This window comes from Dama dama, chromosome 31, assembly GCF_033118175.1.
Source record: "Dama dama isolate Ldn47 chromosome 31, ASM3311817v1, whole genome shotgun sequence".
NCBI classification, from domain to species: domain Eukaryota; kingdom Metazoa; phylum Chordata; class Mammalia; order Artiodactyla; family Cervidae; genus Dama; species Dama dama.
Genome location: NC_083711.1, coordinates 25,819,931 through 25,840,365, shown reverse-complemented (window position 1 = coordinate 25,840,365; position 20,435 = coordinate 25,819,931). Strand labels below are relative to the sequence as shown.

Below are 20,435 nucleotides of genomic sequence, written 5' to 3'. Positions count from 1 at the left end.
TAAGTTCATTTGTATCATTTCTTTTTAGATTCCACATGTAAGGGATGTCATATGATATTTCTTCTTCTCTGACTTACTTCACTCAGTGTGACACCTAATGATATAAAAAGATGTTATTAAATCTAGAAGTGTTTGCAATTTTATAGGGTTTTTTTTTTTTTTTTGGTAATATGGCATGACTATTTTTTCCTTTTTACCTTTACCATCAACAGTAAAATTGCTAAATTGGCTAACAGTTGTAAATAAGAAGAGTCTTAATCACTATGTCCATACCCAACAGATAGCAAAAATGTCAATCAACACACATTTTATTGTAATGCTTACGTGCCCTTCAGTGCTGCCAGACTCATTTGTGGATGGAAAAAGCAATTCCTTGACACAGCAAATAGACCACTAACACTCAGTGTTAATAATAACGCTAAAACAATCCTCCTATTTTGTTGCTCTCTATGTCATCCATTTTCTATTTATTTTTTAGGATATCCTTGAAGATTAATCAGAGAGCCTCTTATGTGCCTCTAAAGGTAGGATAAGAACCCTTATTTCTGGTTATAGAATATATTTGTATTCTATGGCAAATAGAATGCTTTTGTTTTAGCTATGCGTTAATACTTTACACCTCTTTTTAGATATAGACATAATTAATGTTGCTTATTTGGAAAATCTGAAAAGTGTGTTATCTCTACTTACCTGTCAACTTGAAATCATCTGATGCATAGTGTTTAATCGTCAGTTTGAATTTTTCTTTCATATTATTACATACTGTGAAGTTAAAGTGAAGATGTTAGTCACTCAGTCATGTCTGACTCTTTGTGACCCCATGAACTATAGCCTGCCAGACTCCTCTGTCCTTGGCAAGAATTCTCCAGGCAAAAATAAAAATGGGTAGTCATAAACTTTGCAAGGGATTTTCCAGACCCAGGTATTAAATGCAGGTCTCCTTCATGTAGGTTGATTCTTTACTGTCCAAGCCACCTGGAAACCCCTTACTATTACATATTACTACAGTTTAGTATATTATTTAGAGTTTTTTTCCCCCCGCTGTGGGCAGAATTTATTCATTATTTTACATTTTGTATTACCTTCATAAATTTAGCATAGTTTGACATTACCATGTATGACTTCCATATATCAAGAAGATAATTTTGTAATATATACACTTATGTATGGGCTTCCAAGGTGGCCCAGTGGTAAAGAATCTGCCTGCCAATGCAGGAGATGCAGGAGATGTGGGTTCAATCCCTGGGTCTGGAAGATTCCCTGGAGGAGGAAATGGCAACCTACTCCCATATTCTTGCCTGGAAAATTCCATGGACAGAGAAGCCTGGCAAGCTACAGTCCATCGGGCTCCAAAGAGTCGAACTCGACTGGGCACACACACACTTTTGTATATTAACGTATGCAATATATTGTTAGAAACTAAGATTCTCTAACCTACCATAATTTCATAGTTTTCTTCTTATTTTAAAATTATCATTTTTAAAGAAACAACCAAAGTTGCCATAAGTATAATTAGCTATCAGTGATTTATCAAAATAAATTTTAATTTGGAAGAATTTAATTCTGTATTAGCTTTTCTTAATGAGTGCCAAAAAATGTGTCCCTTTTCTTGGCTAGAATGTATGTGAGGATAAATTTAGAATTTCTACTCTAGTAGATACTTCTCTGATAATAGCTTAATTGTAGCTATTTCAAACCAAATTGTTTAATTGTGGTGAATCATATGCAAATTGTTCAGATGTAGGTCAACCTCCCACTTCCACATTCTAGCACCTCTTTTCTAATTCAAGACAAACTGCTCAATGCCTGAAAGAGGCAGAATGGTACAGATTAAAAACATATGGCAAAAGCAAAACGACATAAAAACGACAGTGAGCTAGGAGTCATAAAGATGGCATGCAAGGCAGGTTGCATTTATTTTACCTGAGCTGATGATTTGTGCTTGATGTGTGTTTGGTACACTAGCATTTGCTCACTGCTCGTGAGGTTTGTATTTGGCAAATCATGGTACCTCTAAATTACTAAGTTTCCTCACCTGTACTGATTTTGAGTGTTCTGGCTGAGTGATACAAGTGGACCTCACAGATGGACAAGAATACCTTGTGTAGATCTGGAAGTGACCAACTTGATATATTGCTGTTGTAGAAGGTCAGGAAATCCTTTATTTTCCTAGCTACTACATTCCTGTTCTAATCTGTAATTGCCTTTGTGGTGGGTCATTGTATCACTTTCTAATGAACAGCCGAGATTTTATGAATTCTATTTAATCTTTATATGTCATCTACTATGAAAAAAAATAATTTATTTCCAGTTTTCGAAAGCACCAAAAAATGATAAACCGGATTCATGTGTTTTTCATGTGTTGTCTTTTATCTCTAGGAGATTATCATCAATATTTTTGGCATTTTGACAGAAAATAATAAGACTTGCTGATTACTGACAGAAAAAAATTTAGCCTTAATTCTAATAAAATTAGAAATCTGCCTTACATAGTTTTTTTTATTTATTTTTTTGATGGTTTTATTTTATTTTTATTTTTTTTAATTATTATTTTTTTTTATTAGTTGGAGGCCAATCACTTCACAACATTTCAGTGGGTTTTGTCATACATTGATATGAATCAGCCATGGATTTACACGTATTCCCCATCCCGATCCCCGCTCCCACCTCCCTCTCCACCCAATTCCTCTGGGTCTTCCCAGTGCACCAGGCCCGAGCACTTGTCTCATGCATCCCACCTGGGCTGGTGATCTGTTTCACCATAGATAGTATACATGCTGTTCTTTTGAAATATCCCACCCTCACATTCTCCCACAGAGTTCAAAATTCTGTTCTGTATTTCTGTGTCTCTTTTTCTGTTTTGCATATAGGGTTATCAATTATCATTCTTCAGTGGAATTTGATTTAAGAATTTGAATTTGTATTTTCATGTAGTTTCTGATATTTCAACTTCTCTGAAATTTGCCTTGAGTTAAATTTTTCATTCTTGAAGAATTATTGAATTACGTTACTGACTTAAATAACACCTGTGTTTTTTCCAGTCTTAGAATGGGAAAAAATTAGATGGTGTATGCTTAGTATTTCTTTCAATATCAATACTTTTGTTGTTTGAAGTATTTCATATAGAAAACTATACTAAATGGAAAAATATGTTTCCCTCAAAGTTAGCTACTGCTAAAGTTTTGGTGTTTTTCTTCAAAGGTTCCTTCTTTATATGCACAAATATCAATATCAATCTGTGCACATGATGCTTTCACACCATATGCATGAGTCTGTGTTTTTTTTTTTAACATTTTAATTATGAAGATTCTTCTAAGTCAATATATGTTATCTATTTCATCCTTTCTAATGGCTGCATATTAGACAATTTTTTTTGATGTACCATGATTTATTTAATAGGCCTTTTAAATCTTTTCTTAAATAGAACTTTAAATAGAATGAAAGCAGGCCTTCCTTAATTACATTTTTGGCAGGCATACAAAAGAATGATTCTCACTTGTACTTTGAATTAGGAAATTAAGGAGTAAAGACAAAATGTTACAGTAAAGAGTCATAAAAAGTATTAGGTATGTGCACATAAACGGTCAGGGGAAAGAAGAGCTCATAATGTAGATGTTTATGCAACTGTGTTCTAGGTATGTAAGAGTAACATTCTGATTTTTTTTTCAAGATTCACCCCAGATGACACCTTTCATAGCTTTCAAAGAGATGTTTCCCTTCATCTTCATTCTTATCAGTCATCTTACATCTTCATAAAGCTTTGGGAAAAATAGATCTCATCATACATGTTATTTCACATATAAAATTTCATCTTGTATTTAATTTTTTTCCCTGCAGGATGTTAACCCTTAGAGGGCAATGACTGTGTGTTACTCCTATTTGAACTTAGTAGGTGCTGAATAAATGGCAGTCAGCTAGATTGGATTGAAGTGTGACAAGGGAGAGAAATCAGGTAGAAATATTTAGTCTTACCAAATGGTTATAAAGTACCACTACTTTCCTATTATCTTTGGAGTAGCACAGTAGTAATTGTTAATAATTCTTCTGATGAATGAGATACAAAATATATAAACACATGATTTTTGATATACAGTAAAAGTTCTTTTAAATTGAATTTTAATGATTCTTAGTTGCATTCATGCTTAAAATCAGACATCAGTTGTTTCAGAAAATTATTTATAAATTTCTAAAAAATATGATACTGAAATTATTTATACATCACCTCATATGGATCTAAAAACACTTTGCCAGCCTTAAAGTATTATACACATGTAAGACATTATTTTTATTGATAAGACAGTAACAAAGTTGTCTCTGGGGGTTAAAAGTATGGATAGTTATTTGCAAAGTAGAAATTACATATAAAAGAAGCAATTCTTTGCGTGAATTCTGTTAGAAGAAACGGAGTATTGTTAGTACTTGTATATAATGCAAGTTGCTACTCATGATGTTTAAATGAATCTTTGACATTATCTCAACCAGCAGAGGTAGACTTATTAATGGCTTGAATTGTGTCTAAAAGAATCTCTGATTTCACATTAGTCTGAATTCAATGGTAGCATTGATTTAAAATATCTTGAACATATGTACTAAATTATTTTTTAACAGAAAAATGAAAAATTAGTGGGCATAAGATCTCTTTTGAAACTGAAAGTAATGCCTACTGCATAATAGTTTTTCTCCTCATCTGACTTGCAGAAGTCACTAGCCCCAAACTCTGATTTTACAAGCCTCTTATTGGACAAATCGGGAAGGAGGAAAGAATCTTGCTCAGTCTTCTAAATAAATTTTTGAGCTTATTGCTGACCTTTGCTTGACCAGAACTTGAACCTTAATATTTCAGATATATGCTTTTGTGCCGCTTTGTTCTCAAAGCTCTCCCATTTATTGTTATCTAATATTTGGCTAGGGTTACAAGTGCAGGTAATTTTGGAACCCATGAGTATAGCCAAAGCGGGTGTAACAGGCCAATACTGTACAGTTGGGAGTGGTGTGGACTGAGGAAAAGATGATCACATGCCCAATATACAGAGGCTGTGTCTACTCATTCCAGTCACATTTTCTGTCTAACTGTATGTTCCAGTAGCCATAAGTTCTAAAGGTAAAAGGAATTGAATGTTGAAATTTCTATGTGAAATCTCACAGTTTCTAAATATAGGCTCAATTTCAAGCATTGGGAAAAAAAAGAAAACCATGTAAAGGAATCATAGCATGCCTTTAGGTAAGCAATTTGCTACCTTTGCATAGGTACCCTGCAAATACTTGCTCAATAGTGAGTGAATTACAGGTATCTATAAGCAACAAGGAAATAAATGAGCACTCTAACCCGTACTCTCCCATGTTCATTGGAAATTTCATGTAATACTTTAAGGAGGATAATAGCCATTAGCAACAAATATGAAGACCTACAGATAAGCTTTTTCAGTCTGTATCTGGATTCTGGAAAAGAGAAAGCAAGAGTGAGCTCAGTAAACTAAGGTTTTGTTAAGATATATTATGATATGCAAAGAATGATGTTTAAGAGATATCACTTTTTGAACACACTTTTATCTGATCCTCAACTTACCTTATGCTCTTAATTTATTATTCTTTTCTTTAATTCCTCAAATCTTTTGTCATTTTGTTAATTTTAAAAGAAAATGGTGAGTTAAGATAATGGCTCTACAGGAAGACAAACACAAGAGGAAAATAAAAATCCAGTATGCCAATTTTGTCACATAATCATTAATAAATAAACACGGGTTCAATGGACTCTGGTTGGTTTTACATTTTGATCTTCAAGATTTACTTTCTTTTTGCGATCTCTCCTGCTTTCCTTCTGGACAGACTGACCTTCCTTCTTTCATTTCAGTCCTTTTTTTATATCACCATATTTCACTTCATTTAATGTCACCTAATTACAGTTGCTCACACATCTCTCTTCCCAAGTAGACTTGAGAATCTCAAGGCCAGAAACAATATCTTTTAACAATCATAAACTTACAGAAAACTTGTACCTACATTACAGAGAACTTTTCCACTGAAAAATTTGAAAATAAATTGCCAGCACAATGCCATATTACCCAGAGTGCTTTAGGATGTATCTCCCTAAAAACAAAGACATTTTCCACATAACCACAATCAAATCATCAATATCAGGTACTAAGGACTAAATTGTGCCCCACCTGATATTCATGTAGCTTCCCTGGTGTCTCAGATGATAAAGAATTCACCTGGCATGTGGGAAGCCTGGTTTGATCCCTGGGTTGGGAAGATCCCCTGGAGAAGGGCATGACAACCCACTCCAGTATTCTTGCCTGGAGAATCCTCATGGACAGAGGAGCCTGGAGGGCTACAGTCCATGGGGTCACAAAGAGTCAGACACATTGAGCAACTAAGCCCACGCTGTCCCACTCCTATGTCGGAGCCCTGACCCCTCCTCCAGCCCCCTGTAATGGTATTTGGAGAGTAGCTGCCCCGAGTGTAATGGTGTTTGGAGGAGAGGCCTTTGGTAGCTAAGCAGGTTTAGATGAGGTAATGAACATGGTGCTCTCTTAATGGATTAGCACTCTTATAAGAAGAGATGCCAGAGAGTTTGTTTACTTTCTCACTGTTATGTGTGAGCAAAATCAAGAAAGAAGGAATTGGTGAGTTCCTTGATCATGACTTGCCAGCCTCCAAATCTATGAAACATAAACTCCTGTTGCTTCAGCCACCCAGTTGATCATATTTTGTTAACACAGCTGCAGCTAACTAATATATCAGGAAATTAACATCCTTAATTCACTACTATCTAATCCCCAGATTCCATTCAAGTTTCATCAGTTGTCCAAATAAATTCCAACTATTGGTCTTTAGTGTGTAAGAATTTGTTTCTGAATTATGTGCCTTGTTTTGTAGTTTCATTAGTCTTCATGAGTGTACAAAGATTCTAGACTTTCCTTGACTTTCATGACCCTGATGCCTTTGAAGATGACACGCCAGTTGTTTTGTAGCACAGCCTTTAATTTGGATTTGTCTGAACTAAGGACCATAGTTTATGCAGATTTGAATCCTAGCATCTAGGACTGTGTCTGGCGTATAGATGACGTTCAATAAACACTTGTTGAGGAATGAATTAGTGATTGAAAACGCTGACTGAATCACTTGCATAATGTTAATAGCAACAATTTCAAAACTTTAAAGAGAAAATTGTAAAGCAGGTCCAAAATAAGAAAAAAAGAAAGCACACACACAAACTCTGGTGTCTTCTCTTAGTGTTATTGAGATCTGTCCTTTATTTATTGAACATGCATACATGGGCTATTGTGTAAGTTAATGACAGTTTCTTTGGAGCAGTGCTTCTCAAAGCCTGGTCTGTGGATTGCTTCCAGTTTACATCCTATTTCTGGTTCATGATGACATTGGGGTTAAGTATTTAGAAAACCTTTTTAGCATTTTGACAAAGTGGTTCTATTTCTGCCGAATCTATTCATTCTGAAGTGACATATTAGATATATTTTATCTGATTTTCTTTTTTATTCCATTTATCTAGTAATTAATTTGCATTATATTTGCCATATTATTGATCCATAATGGATTAGAAGTTAAAAATAGCTCATTTGTCACAGTTTGTGGTTATTCCCATCAGAGTAAAGTGTGATTAAAGTGGATGGGAACTTGGTGGAATTTGACCTTGCATCTAAAGAATGGGTAAAATCTTATTGTTTTCTTCAGTCGTTCAGTCATCTCTGACTCTTTGTGACCCCATTGACTGCAGCACTCAAGGCTTCCCTGTCCTTCATGATTTCCTGGAATTGCTCAGACTGATGTCCATTGAGTCAGTGATGCCATCCAACTATCTCATCCGCTCTCACCCCCTTCTCCTCCTGCCCTCAATTTTTTCAAGCATTAGGATCTTTTCCAATGCTAGGAATCTTTTAATGCGAAGATTCTTTTCGACTCTTCGCATTATATGGCCAAAATACTGGAGCTTCAGCTTCATCAATAATCCTTCCAATGAATATTCAGGTTTGAATTCCTTTAGGATTAACTGGTTTGATCTCCTTGTTGTAAAATAGGTAAAGATCTTACTAGTTTATAAATTAGGGAAATGAGCAATTCAGGCATAACAAAGTATGAGAGGAAGCATGTGTCTATTTGCATTATGTAGTTGCAAGTGTACATTTATTTGTGTGCTTGTATGTGTGGGATGGGTATTAGAAGACAGGAACTTCAAGAGATAGTAAGACCTTATGATTCTAAAAGGAGCCGAGAGCAACCCCTCTCATATTTGATTGCATTGAATTCCAAAGCATTGATCCTAGTAGCATCGCCCTTACAGTACATTCTTGTGTTCTCCCTTTCCTTTTGAAAACATTCTTTCCTTTGACCACCAGAAACTTAGAATTCCCACTGCTGACAAAACACGAATAAGCTCCTGTGACCAGGAAAGTGGACAGTGCTATTACCACTTGTAGGTAACAGAGACCATGAGCAGCTTTGTGTATTAGTCACTCAGTCATATCTGACTCTTTGTGACTCCATAGACTGTAGCCCTGCAGGCTCCTCTGTCCATGGAATTCTCCAGGCAGGAATACTGAAGTGGGTTACCATTCCCGTCTTCAGGGGATCTTCCTGACCCAGGGATTGAACCTGGGTCTCCTGCATTGCAAAGCAGATTCTTTACCATTTACAACTATTTAAATGAGAAGAGGAGAGACAAAGTTAGAAAAGAGGGAAAACAATGAGAGAAAGAATAGAATAAGCATAAGAAATGCTGCTAGGGAAAAAAGAACCTAAAAGAAAGGATATATTATTGCATCAAGTTTAACTAACTCTGGTAGCCTTTAAGGGGAATAGCATTTAGTTCAGTTCAAAACCTCTTTGCTAAGAAACTGTCACGGAGCAGACACTGAAATCAGGGAATGCAAAGAAAAATAAGACATAAGAACTTTCCCAAGAATGAATTCAGTGCTTTGGGTAAGACAGATAAGTAAATATAACTTCAATAGTGGTTGGGACTTTCATTGGGGAATTTGCAGGTACAGAGGAAAGGTGATTGTCCAGCCTCCCAGGATTCTCTGAGGAGATTATGCCCGTAAAAGGTCTTGATGAAAACTAAACCAAATGGAAATAAATGGGATGAGGAAGAAGTGCAGTTTGATAATCAGTACTCAGTTTAGGAGCTAGTACATTGTTCTTGTAGCTGTTCAGTCACTCAGTCATGTCTGACTCTTTGTGATCCCATGAACTGCAGCACACCAGGCTGCCCTGTCCTTCTCCATCTCCTGGAGTTTGCTCAAACACATGTCCATTGAGTCAGTGATGACATCCAACCATCTTGTCCTCTGTTGCCCTCTTCTCCTTTTCCTTTCAATCTGCATATCAGAGGTTATTGATACATCGTTGGTGCTTAATAAATAGTTTTTGAATGAATGAACGATTTACTTAATTAGAATGAACTGATATACTAGAGGTAAATGCAACTCCAGGAAGAGGAACTAGGCAGGACATGGAAGTGTAACATAGCAGTGGTGAGTCTAGAAGAGGGAGACATCATCAGTCCTCCACAGAAGAGTAAAAATTGCATGACAGAGACACGTGAGTTGAAAATGGAGACATAAGTAGAAGTCAGGTAATGGAGACATTTCTCTGTAGCACTAAGGCCCCATAGATTCTAAGTATCTATCAGTATTGGGAGTGACATGGGATATTTGTATTGTAGTTTGATTATAGATGACTAAGTGTGGGAGAGATAAGACAGATACAGTGGTCTCCCAGTTAGGAGGCTAGCTTACTGGTCTTGACAAGAAAAGGGGAAGATCTAACATATGGCTATGAAGAAGAGATGGTGAATGGGGAAGGGGTAGGCACACAGATTCATGAGTTGCTTGAGAAATAGAATCAGTGGAATGTTTCACTTACATAGTGGGTAGTGTGGAGGGGGAGGAGTAAATCAAAGTCTGAAAGAAAAGGGTGAAAGCTTGAACACTTTCTATATTTATGACTTTAGTCCCTGCATGAATGAAGATATCCTAAATTGAGCTAAGGAATATGGGAGGACAGATACATATTTGGAAAATAGGGAGAGACCAAAAGGAATCCAGTTTTAGCTGTTAAATTGAGATGCCTGTTGAGGAAGAGAGATCAAAACTGAAGAAATGTATGTATATATTTTTATATGTGTATATATATGAACATATGGGCTTTCCAGGGGGCGCTGTAGGAGACGTATGAGATGCAGGTTGGATCCCTGGGTCAGGAAGACCCCTGGAGGAGGGCATGGCAACCCACTCCAGTGTTCTTGCCTGGAGAAAGCTATGGGCAGAGGAGCCTAGTGGGTTATATAGTCCATAGGGTCACAAAGATTTGGACATGACTGAAGTAGCTTAGCATGCACACACACATATATGAACGTATATGTTATGTAATTTTAAAGGTATGCATATACAGCAAAGGTTTAATGTATCAATTCTGTCTGCACAGGATCATCTAAAACTTTATTTTCTCATTAATTTATGGCTGTCAAATTAGCTTATTGATAGAATATATCATTAGAAACTCTAGTACTTCGTTCTGTATTTCAAGACATATCATAGAGTAAATGCTGTAACTTGAACCTGGTTCCTGACCTGTGAAAACGTCATGTGTCTCTGCTACCAAAGCCAAGAGAACTGTGCCAATTACATGCCTGAACCTGTTTCAGTTTAATTACCTGGATTACTGAAGCAGAAACAACCTTTGTGCTTAATTGACCCTTATAATTGCCTTAGATCTCTGCTTTGCCCTTCTTGGGGGTATAATTCCATGTCCTACTATTATTGGGAAGAAAAATTCACTTCCTTTTTTGGTAACTCCAGAAAAAATAAAGATTAAAATATACTTTAGTGTTCAGAGAATTAACATTTTATCAGCCTCTGTATCTAGAGAGTAATATACTGAGTGAAGGGGAAAGAGATGACCCAGAGTCACCTCCTTGTCCTCATGTGACAGTTCAGTTACCTCTTACACTTTTTTTTATTTTTTTAACAACCAACCTTAGTAACTCAGTCCTATCAATAGTGACCTGTGAGCATCTCCCAGTTTAAGATATCCAAAGCCCAAATAGATTCTTGAACTCTGCATATGTTTGAATCTGTGTTGTAAAGGTTAGGTCTCCAGTCAATTCATGCACCTGCAGGGAAACTCAAAATGGATTAGTCAACAGGAAAAGAATGCTTACTCTTCAGTCTCTCAACCACAAATTCAGCTTTTCCATATAGCAGTCCAAAACCTAAGAACTTCAACTAAATGGAGACATTAAAAGCACAGACGTCATTATATCCCTAATATTTCACTCATAATACCTACTCAGTAATTTTTTCAACCAGTTAATGGAAAAGCCAGAATGGTAATGTCATGCATGAATAAATTATGATTCTCTCAAATTACCTTTTTGAATGATCTTTTATGAAAGAGGTAGACAAAATTTATATAATACCACTCCTTTTTCTCCTGGACACTGTCTGTGAGAATGTGAGTTAAGCTCTTAGTAATCAATTTTTTACTACTTTAAATATATAGAATACGAAATGTACAAATATAAGTTGAGAGTTTTAAAACTCAGAAATATTTCACAGTTTTACAGTCCCAATTCATAAAGCCCCGCATCATTGATTTTCATCCATTCAAGTGTTTGTCCATTTGTGGACTTTTGTCAGTGAGTATTGAGCACATGCTCTGTACTAGCACTGTATTAGGCTTTGCAGACTCACAGGTATAAATTAGATTGTCTGTCCTCAGACGGGTGCACACGGATGCAGGAGCACAGACGACAGCTTTTTAGCCACAATCTGTCCTGAAATCCTCTGGTATGGATTCCCGGTCTTCTTAGGCAGCCTGACAAGGTGGATCAGGGAGTTCCAGCTACCTTAAGCAAATATTGATGGTAGGAAAAGCACACTTGAGAAGTGAAGAATGTGATGTTGAGAATGCTGAGGGTAAGTGGGGGAGGAGCAGGAGAAGTAGGCATGGGCCAAATTGGACATGTTAATGATTTTGAATTAAATTCTAAAGATGATAAAGAACAAATTTGAATAAATATAAAAATGGGCATGAGTTGACCAGACTTACTTTTTAGAGTGATCTCTGGAAGTTTTCGCAACTGTGAAAGTGAAATAAATTGATCAACAAAGAAAAGTCATTAGAGTGATCAATGTATAGAAGAATAATAAGAAAATAACTGCATAGGTTATTCAAGAGCTGTTTTAAATATCAAATTGACAAGACTTCCTCACTCATATGAGGGAGGTTAACACAAGCTGGAAATCTTGGATGACTGTCAAAGTTTGCAAGAAAGGTTGGGTAGATAAAAGTGCCATTGTGCATGAGTGCTAATGAGACAATGAGTTCAATTATGAACATGTTGAGAGGTTGGTGTGTTTAAGGTACATTCAGCTAATTATGCAAGTTGACTGTTGAATAGATAGAGAAAATTAGACTAGAGGTATGCTAGAGATAGTTACAATCAGCATCGAGAGGTAGAAGGTAATTAATTGATGTGAATAAAATAGTCCAATGGTATATCTCTGGCAAGAAGTGAATATAGCTTCAGACCATGATTTACATGGAATTATAAATGCAGGACTGATGTGAGAAAAGTCTCCAGAATCTTAGTGTCTTTGGATATTGATGTGGAATGATTTTTTTTGAAAGATGCCTTATATTAAAAAAAAAAAAAAAAAAAAAAGGATCCAAGTTCTAGGAATAATCTTTCCAAAATAAAAGGAAGAGCATCCAAATATTGAAATATGTTCCTATTCTTCAAATCTTATTTTGAAACAATCCACTTTATGTTTCAACTCAGAACTGGTCAAACTCATCCTATTCACATATGAGCACAAAAGCATGACCAGGGATTATTCAGCACTCAGAATCCCACTTTCTCCTATCAGATTTTTTTGTTTTTTAGTTTTATAGCAACCAATTCACTTAAAGAACAACCTTTCAAAGTGTGAAGTTTTCAGTGATCTAACTCACTCAGTCATAGCAATATTTTCCTACATTAGCTCATCAGAAAGAATGCCAATGGCATAAAAATAAATAGGAATAAAAATAGCTTGAATATTTGACCTTAATAAGATATTGCTTAACTATTTTGTTTAATGTAACCTTCATATGAATTAGCATAATCTAATAGAAAGATTTCATTTTCTACACTGTAAAACAAAGTTAGAGAAAGATTAAATGGCTGCAGAAAGAAACATAGTCTAAGAAGGCTTTTTTTGTTTGTTTGTTTCCTTTGAGAATTAAATAGGCTTTAGATAGATGCTACATAAAATATATTTTAAGACAATATTTTAGTCAAGTTAATTTTTGACTTGTAACTATTCCTGGGCACCTTAGTGACATCTCTGTGGGATCAACATTATTAAAAGACTATGAGGTTGAATGCCATAAAGATGAATCAATTCCATAGTCCTAAGGTTTATTGTTGTTGTTGTTCAGTTGCTAAACCATGTCCTACTATTTGCAACCCCATGAACTGCAGAACACTGTGCTTTCCTGTCCTTCACTGTCTCCCTAACTTTGCTAAAACTCATGTCCATTGAGCCATCCAACCACCTCGGTCTCATCCTCTGTCACCTCCTTCTCCTCCTGCCCTCAATCTTTCCCAGCATCAGGGTCTTTTCTGATGAGTCGGCTCTTCACATTGGGTGGCTAAAATATTGAAGCGTCAGCATCAGTCCTTCCAATGAATAGTCAGGTTGATTTCCTTTAGGATTGGCCGATTTGATCTCCTTGCATCTAAGGGACTCAAGAGCCTTCTCTAGCACCACAGTTCAAAGCATCAATTCTTTGGCACCCAACCTTCTTTATAGTCCAACTCTCACATCCGTACATGACTAATGGAAAAACCATAGCTTTGACTAATTAAAGCTTTGTCAGCAAAGTGATGTCTCTGCTTTTTAATACACTCTCTGGGTTTGTCATAGCTATTCTTGCTGGATTCATTATTACTCAGATTTTACTATATTCTGTTACCATCAGTAAGATATTTTTCCAGCAAACCAGTTACCTTTTATTAAAACCAGATACAAATATATAGAACCACAAAAACTACTACAATATTGTAAAGTAATTAACCCCCAACTAATAAAAATAAATGAAAAAATAAAATAAAATAAAAACAAATATATAGAACCTAGTTACTTAATTTGACAATAATTTTCTTCTAATTTATGTTGTCAGAAAAATTTCATCATTTTCATTATATTATCATAATTGCCATTTTAAAATATAAGTGCTGGACCATGCATGTCCAAGTCACAAATAAACAGATAAAGCCTCTTTCTTTTATAACAATCATTAGTATTCATGCTAAAAACTGTTTTTTTTTTTTTTAGAAAATAATTTCACAAACAAAAATAATATATTACCATTTAAGACAGTTTGATGATCTGTCATTACTCATGAACATATTGGGTCAGTTGGTCCTTTGTTAACCCAAATTCTAACCTCTTGTTCCCTTTCCTACTTCATCCCTCTTCTCTCTTGGGTGTAATATTTTCTTGATCAGACAGAGCCACATATAGCTCTGACCTGTGTGTGTTCAATAAATACCAAGAGAATTTGGAATGCCTCCCAAAAAAGAATTTTTTAAAAATCTTTCTAAAGAAGAAACACATAAAAAAATCCCCTTCCCCATTTCTAAGTTATCATATATTGTTTGTAAGAGTATGACTTCAAGGGTTGTGGGATAACAGAGCAGCGTGAGGGGAAGTTGGGACAATTTACTTATTTGAAGGACTGTTGAAAAATGATGCCATCCAAGATTGGTATTTTCATGAGTCTCTTGATGTAATATGTAATTAAAATAAGTGTTTGCTTATTTTAATATTGCTCGGATCTACTTTTAGGAAGAAGCTTGTATCCAATTTTATGGAATATATCTTTAATTTAGTGTCTAAAAATAAATCCCTCCTTAAGTTTAACTTTGTCTAACTCAATGAAACTATTAGCCATGCAGTGTAGGGCCACCTAAGACAGGGAGGTGAGGGTGGAGAGTTCTGACAAAACGTGGTCCACTGGAGAAGGGAATGACAAACCACTTCAGTATTCTTGGCTTGAGAACCCCATGAACAGTATTAAAAGGCAAAAAGATGGGACAATGAAAGATGAACTCCCCAGGTCGGTAGGTACCCAAAATGCTACTGGAGATCAGTGGAAAAATAACTCTGGAAAGAATGAAGAGACGGAGCCAAAGTAAAAACAACACCTAGTTTTGGATGTGACTGGTGATGGAAGTAAAGTCTGATGCTATAAAGAGCAATGTTGCATAGGAAACTGGAATGTTAGGTCCATGAATCAAGGCAAATTGGAAGTGGTCAAACGGGATGGCAACACTGAACATCGACATTTCAGGAATCAGGAACTAAAATGGACTGCAATGGGTGAATTTAACTCAGATGACCATTATATCTACTACTTTGGGAAAGAATCCCTTAGAAGAAATGGAGTAGCCATCACTGGCAACAAATGAGTCCGAAATGCAGTACTTGGATGCAATCTCAAAAACAACAGAATGATCTCTGTTCGTTTCCAAGGCAAACCATTCAATATCACAGTAATCCTAGTCTATGCCCTGACCAGTAATGCTGAAGAAAATGAAGTTGAACTGTTTTATGAAAACCTACGAGATCTTTTAGAACTAACACCCAAAAAAGATGTCCTTTTCATTATAGGGGACTGGAATGCAAAAGTAGGAAGTCAAGAAACACCTGGAGTAACAGGCAAATTTGGCCTTGGAGTACAGAATGAAGCAGGGCAAAGGCTAATAGAGTTTTGCCAAGAGAACGCACTGATCACAGCAAACACCCTTTTCCAACAACACAAGAGAAGACTCTACACATGGATGTCACCAGATGGCCAACACCAAAATCAAATGGATTGCATTCTTTGCAGCCAAATATGGAGAAGGTTTATACAGTCAGCAAAAATAAGACCAGGAGCTGACTGTTGCTCAGATCATGAACTCCTTACTGCCATATTCAAACTTGAAGAAAGTAGGGAAAACCACTAGACCATTTGGGTATGACCTAAATCAAATAACTTACGATTATACAGTGGAAGTGACAAATAGCTTCAAGGGATTAATTCTGATAGAGTGCCTGAAGAACTATGGATGGAGGTTCATGACATTGTGCAGGAGGCAGTAATCATGACCATCCCCAAAAAAAGAAATGCAAAAAGGCAAAATGGTTGTCTGAAATAGCGGAGAAAAGAAGAGAAGCTAAAAGCAAAGGTGAAAAGGAAAGATATACCCATTTGAATGCAGAGTTCCAAAGAATAGCAAAGAGAGATAAGAAAGCCTTGCTCAGTGATCAATGCAAAGATATAGAGAAAGACAATAGAATGGGAAAGACTAGAGATCTCTTCAAGAAAATCAGATATTCCAAGGGAATATTTCATGCAAAGATGGGCACAATAAAGGACAGAAATGGTATGGACCTATACAAAAAAGAAGATATTAAGAGGTGGCAAGAATATACAGAGAGCTATACAAAAGAAAGATCTTCATGACCCAGATAACCATGATGATGTGATCACTCACCTAGAGCCAGACATCCTGGAATGCAGTTGAGTGGGCCTTAGGAAGCATCCCTATAAACAAAGCTAGTGAAGGTGATGGAATTCCAGTTGAGCTTTTCAAATCATAAAACATGATGCTGTGAAAGTGCTGCACTCAATATGCAAACAAATTTGGAAAATATTGTCATCCTGACTATTTAATTTATATGCAGAGTACATCTTGAGAAATGCTGGACTGGATGAAGCACAAGCTGGAATCAAGATTGCCAGGAGAAATATCGATAACTTCAGATATGCAGATGACACCACACTTACGGCAGAAAGCAATGAATAACTAAAGAGCCTCTTGATGAAAGTGAAAGAGGAGAGTGAAAAAGTTGGCTTAAAGATCAACATTCAGAAAACTAAGATCATGGCGTCTGGTCATGTCACTTCATGGCAAATAGATGGGGAAACAATGAAAACAGTGAGAGACTTTATTTTTGGGGACTCCAAAATCACTACAGATGGTGACTGCAGCCATGGAATTAAAACACATTTGCTCCTTGGAAGAAAAGTTATGGTCAACCTAGATAGCATATTAAAAAGCAGAGACATTACTTTGCCAACAAAGGTCCGTCTGGTCAAGGCTATGTTTTTTCCAGTAGTATGTATGGATGTGAGAGTTACTGTAAAGAAAGCTGAGCGCCAAAGAATTGATGCTTTTGAACTGTGATGTTGAAGAAGACTCTTGAGAGTCCCTTGGACAGCAAGGAGATCCAACCAATCCATCCTAAAGGAAATCAGCCCTGAATATTCACTGGAAAGGACTGATGTTGAAACTGAAACTCCAATACTTTGGCACCTGAAATAAGAGCTGACTTATTTGAAAAGACCCTGGTGCTGGGAAAGATTGAGGGCAGGAGGAGAAGGGGATGACAGAGGATGAGATGGTTGGATGGCATCACCAATTCAAATGACATGACTTTGAGTAAACTTCAGGAGTTGGTGATGGACAGGTAAGCCTGGCATGCTGTGGTCCATGGGGTTGCAAAGAGTCTGACATGACTGAGTGACTGAACTGAACTATTTAACTTACTAACATATTTCTAACTTAGAATTTCATGATAATAAAATTTTGTATTTTTAACATCAATAACCCATTGGAATTTAAAACTTTTTGTTATCTTGGCCTTAAAATAAGAAATTTGTATATTCACAGAGATAAAAATAAGAACACCTTGAACAATTAAGTCACAGTAAGAAAAATAAATGTTCTGCTTGTAACATGTTTTCTCTTATAACCAAATGAATCAGATTTTGACATTTTTAAAGTAAGCATTTTTGAGATACTTATTTTCTCTTTTTTCAACTTATTTGCACTTCTTTATTCTTTGACACTTTCTTTCCATTCAGCTTGATCTGACTCACTCTCTTCTGGATCCATGACTAGCTCCTCCTTACTCCTTTGAGATTTCCATTATTTTAATGTAAAGATAACTTTCATTTTTTACCCTTGATATTTTTCTTCTCTTTATAGCTTGCAAAATTTGACCTCACCACCTTCTCCAACGTAGCCCTCTTTCTTTGGTCTTCTTCCTACCTTTCCTATACTCTCCCCACCCTGCCTGCCCCTACCCTTGCCTCAGTTAATGTCTGGTGAAGGCTCCTCTTAGACATATCCACACTCTCCTGTCATCTGTGGAACCACACTCTATGAATAAGCATCAAACAGAGCAAGGAATTTCTTTTATCAGTTATCAAACTCTCCCTAATATTTTATAAACAATTTGTTTTTGTATTCCCAGAACCCTGATGTTTGATGACAGTTCTAGGTGCTCAATTGTTCTTTATTATATAAACATCATCCAAAAAAAAAAAAAAAAACAGTTATTTTGTATTTTTAAATTAATTCCTTCAGATATTATTTAGTTTTTTTGCAATATTTTCTTAGCTAATACCTAAACATACTCTGCCTGGTTTTACCATTGGTTTAGTATTAATAAATATGTTCTTATGAAAGTAAAATATCTTTGTATGTAAAACTCTTAGCACAGCTTAATATTTTACTTCACATATATACCATTTTGTAGACATATTTAACTGAATTTTAACTTTTCCTTTGGATACATGACTCTAAATAAAATTGTTATAATCTAAATTTTAGAGTTTGTGAGCAGCTGCTTCCCAGAAAGATAGAAATTTACGAGACTTCCAGATTTACTTCTCTCTTGCCAGCATTGAAAAGTCTTGTGGTGTTTAAAGTTTGCTAATTAATAAGCATAAAAAATTTTAATTTGTCATTGTAAACTACATTTCTTTCATTTATTCTAATTAGAGGATAATGTTTTTAAATGTTTAGCACAATTTCCATAAGAGCCTTCTGGCTTCCAGTCTACCTGCTAACCTCTAATCCACTACTACCTTTTAGCACAGTCCTGCACACATTGAACGGAGAGTTTCAATGATTCCAAGTTACTCACAAAAAAGCTTCCAAATTGGTGGTCCAGATTACTATCCTCTTTACAGCCTACTCCCAGCTTCCTTTCTCTTCATAAAATTTTTACCTTTCCCTTATATATCCTGTGATTGTGTTCAGCTGATCGATTTACTTTCTAATGCCCCTTTTTCTATAAATTTTATCTTTCCATATCTACCACTTGAAATCCTACCTATTGTTTAAAATGAAAGTGAAAGCCATGCAATTGTGTCTGACCCTTTCTGACCCCATGGACTATACAGTCCATGGAATTCTCCAAGACAGAATACTGGAGTGGGTAGCCATTCCCTTCTCCAGGAGATCTTCCGAACCCAGGGATCGAACTGGTGTCTCCTGCATTGCAGGCGGATTCTTTACCAGCTGAGCTATCAGGGAACCCCACCTATTGTTTAATATTTGCTAAATGTGCCCTAACAGTTTTTGTGAGATACCTGTTTATCTTCTATTGCATGTAGTTTTTCATTTCCCTGTCATGAGTGTTCAGTTTTACTGAAAAGTCCCAATGCTGACATATCAAGATATTTGAGAGCATGTCCTACATTTTAAAATTTAATTATAAGGCAGTAGACCTTTTTAAAATCTTGTGTATATTTTTAAATTTTATTGGATTATAATAGTTTTATAATGTTGTGTAATTTATGCTGTACATAAGAGTAAATCAGTTACATGTATAAATACACCCCTTCTTTTTTTAGATTTTCTTCCCATTTAGATCACACAGAACAATGAGTAGAATTCTCTGGGCTATTATAGGTATGTTCAGTTATCTGTTCTATACATGCTAATGTATACGTGTCAATTCCAATTGCCCAATTCGTTCCACCTCCCCTTTACCCTTCAGTATCCATAAGTTTGTTCTCTACATCTGTGTCTTTATTTATGCTTTGCAAATACATTCTTCTGTTCCATTTTTCCAGATTCCATTTCCTTCTCCAAAATGATATCATATGATATTTGTTTTTCTCTTTCTGACTTAACTCATTCTGTGTGACAGTCTCTAGGTCTATCCTTGTCCCTAGAAATGGCACTGTTTCTTTCCTTTGTGTGGCTGAGTAATATCCCATCATATATATGTATCACATCTTCTTTATCCATTCCTCTGTTGATGAAAATCTAGGTTACTTCCATGTCCTGGCTATTGTAAATAGTGTTGCAATGGACATTGGGGCACATGTATCCTTTTGAATTATGATTTTCTCCAGATAAGTGCCAAGGGATGTAATTGCTGGGTCATATGGTAGTTATGTGTTTAGTTTTTTGAGGAATCTCCATACAGTTCTCCATAGTGGCTATACCATCTTATATTCCCACCAACACTGTTGAAGGATTTTCCTTTCTCCAAATCCTCTCCTACATTTATTGTTTGTAGATTAATTTTAATGATAGCCATTCTGACCAGTGTGAGGTGATAACTCATTGTAGTTTT

The 20,435-nt window shown here is 35.9% G+C and overlaps 1 long non-coding RNA gene across 1 annotated transcript in view; it reads left to right on the top strand.

Moving 5' to 3' along the window:
- LOC133049964 (uncharacterized) overlaps positions 1-20,435 on the top strand; it is a 147,246-nt gene that overhangs the window by 68,919 nt on the left and 57,892 nt on the right. Inside the window, exon 2 of the long non-coding RNA XR_009691500.1 lies at positions 479-524. This is a non-coding gene — a long non-coding RNA (uncharacterized LOC133049964). The remainder of the gene's footprint in view (positions 1-478; positions 525-20,435) is intronic.